Here is a 12,325-nt window from a genome sequence, read left to right as displayed (position 1 = left end):
CTGCTGCACCACCAGGCTGGCCCCCAGAATATTCTTTATTAAAAAATAAACAAAGTTAAAAAGAGACTGAGCATTTCATTGGCAAGTCCAAACTGGAATAGGTTTAAAAGTTAGAGTATAATCCGTCATGAAGGGACAATTCAAATGATGAATTAATAACGAACTAATGATATTAAGTTCTTAGGATGGAAATTGGATCTATCACATGTGCACAGAGAAAGCTGGACAAGGTGAATTAATCAATGACCTATGATCTTACACAGAATTCTGATTAGTACATTTCTTTCCAACAGTCATAACAAAATAGAACCCCTAAATGATCTATCAAAGATACCTTAAAAATGTGACAGGCACAGTACAGTCATTGTAAATTGCCCCAGATTAGTATCATATTTCACAAAATGAGAGATACATGAAAGAAGATTCATAGCTGGGCCAGTCAAGACTAACGAAGACCCGTAGTCTTAATGGTGATAAGTTTTAATCACATTCATGCAACCTCTGAACTTTTCGAACTACTGTTATTATGTTTGTTTTTTTCTGGTCAAAGATGTCTTTTGAAGCTTGGGTTCTAAAACTGTTGCATTTCTCAGGTCAGCAAATATCGGGAAAAAATAGGGGCTGATGTAACTGCCACCATGCAACAGACTGAACTATGAGTCACAATTTTCCCCTCCACTCTGGTGTGGTTCTACTCTCACAACCTTGGCCCCATAGATGGTGGAGAGTACTTCTCCACCCTTGACTTTGGGCTCAACCACATGATTCACTTTGGCCAAAGGAATGTTGGGTTTTCTCTCTTGCTTCTCTGCCACCGGCATAGGAAGAACATGCCTGGATAGCCCAGTGCCCCAGGAGAATGAGAGGCGTACGGCGGAGCTGCTCCAGCCAGTCTGGAGATGAATGATCAGGAAATAAATGCTTATTTTTATGTGAGGCTGAGTTTTGGGGTAGTGTGTTACATGAAATTATTACGGCTGTCACTGACAGATCTACTCAACAGTTTATTTTATTTGCCAAGCAAGAACAGTAAAGGACAAAAATTCTCATTATTACTATCATTTCATAATAGACGGAACATTTATTACTAAACAATAGAAAGACCATAATTTAAAATAGAGAACATTCCTTTAAACTGAAATATTTAACTCTATGAAAAACGCATTAAAGAATTTTCATTTTTCTCATTTTTTTAATGGGAGCTGTGGAAATGTCATCACTGGTTTGTAGCCGTCTGGGGAATAACTAGGAGTCTTCACATAGGGTCTAGGCATGGGTCCCCCGGCAGATTTCACTGATCCCCCCAGGTGTACATGAGTCAGAGTTCCTGCATATTCCTTTTACTGTATCTCAGGGCACCATTTTGGTGTAATATAGCTTTCGTAAATATCTCCTTTCTTTACTTCTTCAAAAGGCAAGCAACACCCCTTGCATTTAAAGTGCGCTGTTTCTGCGGGCGAGGGTGTTCTGAAACAGCCTGGCGGAGGTCCTGCAAGGCGGGGTCTGAGTGTCTCTAAATGGAGTGAGTTGTTTCCTGGCTTCATCTGGGGGTCTTGGCTGCTGACACCTATCGTGTCACTGAGCATGTCCTCACTGAAAGCCACCTGAGCAGCGTGGCTTAGGCAGTATGAGGTTTGCTTTGCTTTCCTCACATTGCTTTCCTTCCTTACTTTTAGCACCACTCTTAACAAGAAAATAAAGATAATCATCCAAAAGATTGAATATCAAATCACTGGCTGCAGAATATAAATCATAGCCCAAGAGAAGGAGTTTGGCTCTTCCTCTTCTTATAAACCATGAAAGTGGCTATTTGCACAAAAAAATCATGGTCTGGGGACAATAAAACAAAAAAAAAATTCAAGTGGAAGAACTTCCTAAGGCAGGTGGAAAGCTAATTGAGTTTTCCAGACGACAGCAAAACCCAAACCTATTGCTTCTCACCATCCTGCTGCTCACAGCCTATTAATTCAGCCAGGCTCTGGGGCCAGCCGCCAGACCCCCAGCAAATCAGGCAGCCACTAAGTGCTGCTGTGGTGGGCTCTGCGTTGCAAAGCCCTCAGGTTCTTTTGGTTCTTGTTTTTGAAGTTAAGAAACCCAGCAAACTGTATATACATATACAAACGAATGTGTGTAAAAAGGGTGAAAATGGAATAAGTTCTGTAGTCTAGCTTTCAATATTGTACCAGTGTCAATTTCCTAGTTTTGATATTATACTTAGGTTGCCAGACTTTGCAAATAAAAGTACAGGACACTGAGTTGAATTTGAATTTCAGAGAAACAACAAATAATATTGGGACACACTTATACTAAAAAAATTATTTGCCATATATCTGAAATTCAAATTTAACTGAATATCCTGTATTTTATTAGGCAATCCTAATTAGACTACAGTTATTTACAATGTCACTATTAGGGGAAGCTGGATGAAGACGACTTGGGACTTCATGGACCATTTTTGCAACTTCCTGTAAGTCCGTAATTATTTCAAAATAAAAAGTTAAAAAAAATCATATCCTCCACTAAAAATCTTACATATAAAAATATAAGAATATAGGCATCCCCAGATAACCTGGGAATGAAGTAGATTTTCTGCCTTGCTGGTTTATATGTTATTCGTTGAGCTGCAGTGGATTTGAAGAGGCTGGGTACGTTTCTCTCAAATATGGAAAAAAACTGTTAAGACAACTGGCAAAGATAAACTGTGTGTGGCAAGCCCGTCTTCCTTTTCTGTTAAAATCTTGAGTGCACCTCATTTTCTGGCGGTTGGGCAGCAAATAGCATTTTCACTCTGATGTGGCTGGAAGTGAGCTCTTCTTGATGTCCTGCATCCCCAGTGACAAACTGTCATGGCTACCAAAGTGATGTGGCTAAATTCCATGGCCAAAGATCAGGCTAAACTGAGATTAGGAGCTGAATTTCTATTTCTTGTCCTAGAGGAATTGCCTTTAGGACTATTAAGTATGTTAGGATGAACTGAGGATCAGTATCATCAAATTGCTGAATTCTAGGGACCAACCCCAAGGTGACACTCCAAGGGAAGGTACACCATCCACCTGGCTAGGCATTAGGCCTGCATCCTTGGTCATTTCCTAGACTGATGAGGTCTGAGGCTCCATCTTATTCCTATAATTTAAAACCAAGACAAGGAATCTGAGTCCTTGGCTAGCTTTTATTCTCCTGAGCTTTTCTGTTATTAAATTTTAGTGTCGTTGAACAGCACTCAGAAAATCTGGCCTATGTGTTTTCTACTTTTTGAGATTTATTGAGTTGTGTGTATTGGTGTAAAAGTGGAGCCAAACAACAGAGACAGCCAAATCATAATCCCCCACCTAGGATTATATTTGAGGGAATTTTAAAAAAATACTTAGTAAGCTAAAACTAGAAGAGGTTTTCTCAACTTAAGTATATCTGCCAGAAAACACCACAGTGTGATGGTGAAACATTAAAAGCAACTTGATGAAAGTCAGGATAAGGTAAGGCTTTTATCAATCTTATTATTTAATGTTGTCCTAAGGGCCCTGGCTAGTGCACTAAGATAAGAAAAATAGGCGAATAGAGACAAAATTTTTATAATTATTGTAATTAGAGTAACATTTTGAAAGAAAATGTATGTCCAATATTAAGTTTTTTGTTATTTTATTATATTTTTGTTTTTTTTCCCCTCTGGGCTATGCCATTTTGCTGACCCCCTACCCCAACTCATTAACTCAAGTCTTCTGAAAAGCATACTACACACACACAGAGATTTGAGTTGATGGCAATTTGGGCTAAAAAGTGATTGGGATGATAGCCTGTGTGGTGTCTGATATGTCAATGTGGCGCAGAAGAGAAACTGCACATGCGGAAGGCCTACAATGGGGCCGAGATGAAGCATTTAGAGAGATCTAAGAGGGGTGGTATATTAGTTAAAGTTCTCCAAAGAAACAGAACCAAATGACGTGTCCATATATAGAAAGATTTATTTCAAGGAATTGGCTCACCTGATTATGGGGGCTGGTGAGTCTGAAATCTGCAGGGCAGGACGACAGCCTGGAGACCTAGGGAAGAGCTGATGGTGCAGCTTGAGTCCGAAAGTCATCAGGAGGCAGAATTCCCTCTTCTTCAGGAAACCTCAGACTTTTTTCTTTTAAGGCCTTCAATTGGTTGAATGAAACCCACCCACCTTATGAAAGATAATCTGCTTTATTCAAACTCTACTGATTTAAATGTTAATCTCATCTAAAAAATACCTTCACGGAGACATCTAGACTAGTGGCTGACTAACTATTGTGTACCATCGCCTAGCCAAGCTAACACATAAAATTAACCATCACCAGTCTACCCCTTGTCAACTTGGCACCCAAACATATCTCATTAAGCCACACTTAATCTCCCAAGACAATAAGAAGGCCCTACTTCCTCCTAACATGATACAACTATTCTACATTTAACTGAAACTGCACTAATCCTTCCCCCAGAAGAGGATGCCAAGTCCTTGTTGATATTCACTCTTCTTGTTGATATCCTGTGGTATACAGAGGTATCTGGGAGCAACATCTCCCACTCAGTCTTCCACCTTCCCCAAATCTTGTAGATATTGAAAGAGATGCTGGCTTTAAACCATGTTTTCCTTAGAAATAAAGGACAATATCCCCAGGAGCTAACTGATGTCTGAGCTTCACAGACTTTGCCTCTTTCATAGTTTAACAAAGGATCAGCCATGCTCTGACCATTCTTAATACCTGTATTAAGGTCTGGAAATGAGTGAGAAAATTAGGAACATCCCATGCCTGTCCAGGATTAGTTGAATTTTTCGGTCATAATTCTTCTCATTTGTAGCTAAATAATATCAGTCATAAAATCTTAGAATTATCGGCCACATAGTCTGTTGTTCTATAAACCCTGGTCTATCCCCAGGATTTCATGAAGAAGCTTTTATGCAAAGGGATTTTGCTATCCTAAGAATATTTTAGAAGCTCTTGATCTAATCTAAGCCTCTGGCTCCTGGATCCTCCCTTCATCATTCTATCAATGGGGTTAGTGCCTTGGGAAGGAGCTCTATAACTTAACCAATTATAGGCGTTCTTCTTTTCTGGCTACTCAAATAAAGCAGAACCTTAGCATTCATAGATTTAACACCAGCAATTTCACCATAGTCCTCAAAGGTTCATGAAATGACCTAGTTCATAATTTTGTTAGGACATTAAGTTGAGTAACGTTTTCTTCTAGGCTGGTCTGTAGAATTGAGTCACTTAGCTAATAAGTGGACTTATTCAGAAAGTCAGCATTCATTTTTGATGTTTTTCTCCTCTTTATTGTCAAAGTAACGCTCATGGAAGGAGTAAATAGCCTTGTAAATGACTTTGGTCCTATATTTGTTAATTTATAAAAGATTGAAAGGAGTCACCTAGATTTTTTAGCTATTTATTATTAAACTTTATGGGAAAATATATACTTTAGTGGAGGCCTTTGGAAGTATTCCTAATGAATGCCAATGGCCTATCATATAATCTGTTTCCACAGGGCATTTCTCCAAAGAGCTCTGAGCGCTGCTTTAGCATTTCTTTATTACTAGGAAAAAGGAAGGGAGATATATATTGAAAGCCATAAAGATTTTGACATTGAAAATCAAATAACATTTTAAAGGCAAACTAAAGGAATGCCACCTGGATTAGCATTAGTAGGGATCAAGCCAATGGTGTGGTATGATCAATGTGTGCCTCAGTTGTCTTGATGGAAATCCACAAGGCCAATCTTTGTGCACAAAATTTATATGATGGAAACTTTGAATTTGGTAACTCTTCTTCACAAAGTGAATCTATTTATATTATTTTATTCATCATCCCTTTTGTTCCATAACTGATTTGAGTTGGCTTATAAAGCTACTGAATTATTTGAGAACACAGTATGAGTAATATGGTAGCAATAACATGTGTGACTTTCTAAAAGTCTGTTTTATAAGTAAAAAGGAAAAATGCACTCAAAGAGGCTACCAAAGGATATCACATATATCAGGGGTCAGCAAACTATGACCCAGGGTCAGATCCAGCCCTGTTTGTGTACAGCATGCAAAGTAAGAAAGGTTTTTCTATTTTTAAATGGTTTTAAATGAAAAAGAAACCCAAACAAAAGAAGAATAATATTTTTGACACTTGTAAATTATATAAAATTTAAATTTCAGTGTCCATAAACAAAGCTTTATTGGAACACAGCCACCTTTAACTATTTATATATTGTCTACGGCTATTTTCATGGCAAAATGCCAGAGTTGGGTAGTTGAGACAGAGACTGGATGATATGCAAAGCCTAAAATAATACTGTCTGGTTCTTTATAAGTAAAAGTTTGCTGACCCTGAAATAGATCATTGAGAAATATCTCCTGCATGGAGAAGGCTAAGATTATGGAGGGTCTGGATGAACATCTTATCCCTCTCCATCACTGTAACAGCTTAACTGTGTTCTGAGTAATTGTGATGGGGTGGTGGCAACCTGGCAGTCAGAGTTTAGCTGTTTCATTCAAAGAAGAGATGAGGAAGGTGGAGGGGCAGGGACCATGGGTAGTTGGTTCTGAAGCTTTATGAGTGTCTATCGAGGTGCAGCAGCACAATAGCTTGGAAGACTTGAGCTGGAGTGTTATGGAAGGCCTAGAGCATAGGCAAGGGAGAACAAAGAGCAGAAGAAAGAAACGTGAATGGGAGAGAGGAAGTGTAAGATGAGGAAGAAAAGAGGTGAATATTGAAGAGCGTTGTTGAGTCTGGCTAAATTTTCTTATTCATCTCTCCATTATTAGTGAAAGTGGTGGTTAGAGTAAGTGGGGAAGATAATACTCAAAGATGATTCTATTTCAGTCAATATCAGTTTAGACTGACTTGTTCAAATTATCAAATATTATGCAGTCAGATATGTTGACTACAATTTTGAGGGTAATGTTAGAGTATTGAAAATGCTTCATGATATTGAGGTTAGAGACCCTGAAAGGCTCAAACCTCAGCCAGCTAGTAAGTGTTATTCCATTTCTTCCTCCCCACCCCACAAGATCCACCCCAGCTGCAACCCCCTTGCCTTAAGAATTTCTCTTAAGGAACAACAGCCAAATAAGAATCAAGATGCTAAGCCAGCACCCAATACTTCTGATGCTGATTGGTAACATCTGGGTTAAGGTATGAAGGTTTAAGCTGTGGACTAAGTGGGCACCACCTACTTTGTCTTAAGCCTGAATGGAAACTCTGCAATCCTACTACCTTCAGGTTCCTACGGTAGAGAAAGCTGTTACACAGCCAGCAGTCAGGCATGCGTGCAGGCCATGCCACCCATAAATTAAGAGGAGGTTTCAAGTTCATTAATATGAAGCCTTATTGGAGAGAGAAGTTCAAAGAAAAAAACAGAAGAGATAGCCTCTTGACCTGTCTCACTGGGTCAGAGTTCACAGTGGCCATTAATGACCTGTGACACCACCCTCTACTGAAAGGGCCATATCAATGACTTAGGTTCTTGATCAGTTTAGTTAGAAGCTTTTCCTTCTACGTGTATTTGTAGGTTGGGAGGAGGGCAAAGTAAAGCAGGGAGAAAGTAGTAAAAAGCTCCTTATAATAATTATTCCCCAGTTTTTTTGTCTATAAAATAAAGATGGACTAAGTGATTTCTAAGGCACTTTCTTGCTCTAAAATTCTATGTTCACAATTTTTACAAATGAAGAAACTGCTTCAAATTTTATCTCTTACTGTTCTGCTAAAGAATCTTTTCCAAAAATGCAACTGATTAAAAGTTTGAAACAGACAAATGTGACCCCCAAATTATCTCATAAATCTTACTCTAATGAGTTCCAAAATAGCGTACTTCACACAGACTTAGTGATGCTGACATGTTGAATTATTTGCAATTCAAAAATCTCAAGATATTGATTTTAAATATATTTCATGGTTCCAGTCTAAGATGGCAATATTGGAGTCTCCTTAACTCTCCTCTCCCACGGACACACAGAATCTACACCACAACTCAAAGAGCAATTTCCTCTGAAAGAAATCCAGAACCTACACATTGACTCCTAACACGTTGGGCAAATGAGAAAATACCCACATAGAAACAAGCAGGAGAGGCTGAGAAGACTGAGACACCCTCTTTCCATAAACATACCCTGGGCAGAGCACCATTAAATCTGGAGGAGACCCTCACTCCTAGCTTCCCCCTGAGGAGCAAAGGGCATGGACCCCACATCTAGCACCCTATATTTTAAGACTCCACATGAGAGATGGGCCCCCAAAACATCTGGCTCTGAAAGCCAGTGGGGCTTTCATCTACAAGACTCACAAAACTATAGCAACAAAGAAGCAGTTCTTAACTAGCTTGCAAGGACTAGCTGTGGCTATGCCCCATGACTCAGCACAGAGGGAGCAGGCAAAAAACACCAGTCTCCCAGTCTTTCCCTTAAAGGTGCCTATTTGCATACTTTAAAAGATGCTGCCTGAGTCAAGCTTTTAATTTAGCACACATCTAGGGGCTGATTGAGATCCTCTCCAGAAACAGGGGAAGCCAGCAGACACAACCTCAGACTTCTCCTTCTAGTCCACTGCAAACAGCCAGTAGCTCTCTGGAAGGAGCTTGTACATATATCTGGCACCTCAGCTTTTACAGCTGCTACTCAAGGGCTGGGTCCCTGGATCACCTGGTTCTGAGACCAAATGGGGCTTGCAGTCACAAGCTCCAGAGGTCTTTAGTAAACAAAGAATCAGTTCTTAATGGGGACAGGAGCAGCCCCCTGCAGTTATATTCTCTGTCCTGTGCAGAAGGAGCAGGCAAAAATGCCCACCTCTCAATTTCTCCCTGGAAGGGTCCTAACTACATACTCTCCCAGCTGCTGCCTGAAGGTCTAGCTTCCAATCATCCTGCTTTTACATCTAGGTGCTGACTGCAATCCTCCCCTTTGGGGTACTGACAGGTCTTGGTACACCCTCAATGACTGAGAACCACTAAGAATAAACAAGTTGTCTAAGACAATCATGAAGGTTTAAGAGCTTGGGCTAGACTGGTGGATGAGGTGCATCCCCCACATGGGACCACTCAGTTACAACTGGGAGAGGTGGTGTTTTTATCTAATGTGAAGAAACCAAACACTGAGTCAAGAAAAATGAAAGAATAGAGGAATATGTTCCAAACAAATGAACAAGATAAAACTTCAGAAACAGGCCTTAATGTAACAGAGACAAGTGGTGTACCTCATAAAGAGTTCAAAATAATGGTCATAAAAATGTTCACCAAAGTTGAGAACAATGCATGAACAAAGTGAGAATTTCAACAAAGAGATAGGGTATGTAGGAAAGTACCAAAAAGGAACTACAGGGCTTAAAAATACAATAACTGCACTGAAAAATTCAATAAAGGGTTCAACAGCAGACTAGATCAGATGGAGAAGAGGAGGAGTTTACACTGATAAGTGCCTACATTAAGATTAAAGAAAGATCTCAAATAAACAACCTAACTTTACTCCTCAAGGAACTAGAAAAATAACAAACTAAGCCCAAAGTTAGCAGAAAGAAGGAAGGAAATAACAAAGATCAGAGCAGAAATAAATGAAATAGGGACTAAAAAGACAATAGAAAAGATCAATGACAGTAAGAGCTATTTTGCAAAGATAAATAAAATTGACAAAGTTTTAGATAGACTTACCAAGAAAAGAAGACAGGAGACTCAAACAAATAAAATTACAAATGAAAGAGGAGACATTACAACTGATACCACACAAATTCAAAGGATAGTAAGAGGCCACTATGAACAATTATTTACCTTCATAAGGACAACCTAGAAGAAACAGATAAATCCCTAGAAACATACCACCTACACAGACTGAATCATTAAAAAATAGAAAATCCAAACAGACTAAATAAAAGACTAGTAAGGAGATGAATCAGTAATCAAAAGCCTCCAACGAATTAAGTCCAGTATGAGACAGCTTCACTGGTGAATGCTACCAAGCATTCAGAAAAGAATTAATACAAGGATCTCATCAAGATGGCGGCATAGGCAGACTCTGAACTCATCTCCTCCCACAAACACAACCAGGTTACAACTATTTTTGGAAAAATTACCCTGGATGGAAAACTGAAAACTGGATAAAAAGAACTACCACAACAAGGGACAGTCCTGGCTTAGGCAGAAGAAGTGGAAATTCCTTCTGGAGAGGAAAAAAAGCCACCTTCAGGAGCAGCAGAGTTTCTCAGCTGGCCAGGGGGGAGCCACCCTAAGGTACGCAGCCCTCCCTGGAGGAGTGAGGTCCTGAGTGGGGGCCGATACTGCTATAAGCATCCTTCAGACTCAGCCCAACTGAGACAAGGGTCTTACTGTCTGGCTTCACTGGCTATTAACTGCAGCAGGGATGCCCCCAGAAAAGCTCTGGGACAAAAGCCAAAAAGGCCTGGTCTTAAAGGGCCCACCCACAAACTCACCCAGCTCAGCAACCTAAAATCACCAGACAGAAGGCTGACAGTCCATTGGTGAAAAGAGACTCACCTGGTGGGCTCTGGGGGCATCTCGGTGAGAGGAGAGACCTCTCTGGAGACTGATACATTGGTGGTGACCATTGTTCTTAGCTGGTCCAGGCAAGCTGACACAGACCCAAGCAGACCCATTGAAATTCTTCCCCTGGCCTGTTAGCCCAGGGGTCTGCCACATCCACTAGAGCACAGATTTAATCTAGTTCAGCCAGAGCAGGCAGCCCACCCTAGAGACCACCCTGCCCAACAGCAAGCCCTCAGGCTACTTGGCAGCCTGCATTGACTGGGTGCCTTCATCCTCTACAGGCAGGTGAGCGTGTCTGCCTCTGTGGGGTAGGCCCTATGTGAGGACCAGGTAAACTAAGAGGGGGGCATTGGTGGAGAGGTGGGGTCCTCTGCAGAGCGGCATCGGGGTATACTCCAGGGGGTTGGGAAGTGTGCACAGACCAGGACTGTGTTGAAAGTGTGTGTGGTTCTGTGGCAGGTGAGGTTTATCAGCAGCAGAAGACTGTGCTTCACAAATAGCCATAAAAAGGATCAGCCCCACCTTCCAATGCCTGAAACAATTGAGTACTCCCATGACTAGGGCCAGCCCCAGCAGCTGCACTCCTAAGAAAACTGACAACAACCTTGTAGGCCTGAGGCCTATAGCAATGGTAAGCCCCTGAGCCCAGCAACCAGCTACACTGGGTACATACCCAATTAACAGGAAAACTGCAACAGGAGTGTGCTGTTAGACCTTGTAGCTGATGGTGCTGAGGCTCCCCAACCAGATTTACAAACAGCTGGCCAGGGAAGGATAGCCTAGATTCCCTGGGTACCTGCAGTAAGAGCAACCCTGCCATAGCAGAAGGAAACAAGTAGCCCACAAAGGGGTCACTCCTGGATCATTTGGACTTATGGTGAGAAGGAAGCACACTGCTGGGCCTCAAAAGTCATCTCTTACATAAGGCCACTTCTCCAAGATCAGGACACATAGCTGACTCACTTAATACACAGATATAAGCAAAGAGAAAGAGGTATAATTAAGAGACAAAGGAATACATTCCAAGCAAGGGAACAGGACAAAACCCCAGAAAAAGGACTAAATGAAACAGAAATAAGTGATCTACCCAACAAAGAGTTCAAATAAAAACTCATAAGGATGGGAAGGATCCAACATGGCATCGTGAGTAGTCCTCTTTGTCTCTCCCCCTTCGAGTCTACAATTATTTGGACACATCGCTTAACAAAGGATATCCAGACAGCATCTCAGGACGTCTGAGAGACCCACGCAACTATACATCGGAAGGCAGACGGACTTTCCTCCGGGAGGATGTGGAAATAGGTGAAAACTCTCCGACCCTGACCGAACAGCCTAGTACCCGCAAGCGGCTTTCTTCCAACGGACACCCCCAGGAGATCAACACACATCTAGGGCAGGAGCGAGCACACAACAGAGGAGCGACGGTGGAAACAGGTGACCAGAACCCTACCTAAACCCCCCGCAATTACTCCTAAACGCAGAGGGAAACTCTAGAGTTACACACCTGAACCCACAGGGAGAGTCTCTCCCTGCCATTGGCGGGGAGATCCCGCCTAGTGTTCACGGAGCCTGGAGGGTCCCAGAGAGAATCGCTGAGGGTACAGAGGTCCCCCGGCTGCCACTGCCTGCACGGTGGGGCTAGGGATTGCCGGAGATCTCGGAGCGGACTGGGGCTGGGTGAAGCTCCAGAGGCCGGCTCCACGGCCCGGAGGGGAAGCTCCAGAGTTCTGCCCAGGCAGCAGACAAAACTCTCTGTCTGCTATTAGCGGAGGGGCCACGCCCAGCATCCACAACACCAGGAGGGTCCTGGAGAGGAGAATATCAGGCAGGGCAG

This window comes from Equus asinus, chromosome 30, assembly GCF_041296235.1.
Source record: "Equus asinus isolate D_3611 breed Donkey chromosome 30, EquAss-T2T_v2, whole genome shotgun sequence".
Lineage (NCBI taxonomy): Eukaryota > Metazoa > Chordata > Mammalia > Perissodactyla > Equidae > Equus > Equus asinus.
The sequence above is the reverse complement of the archived record's forward strand: the minus strand, read 5'-3'. Positions refer to the sequence as shown.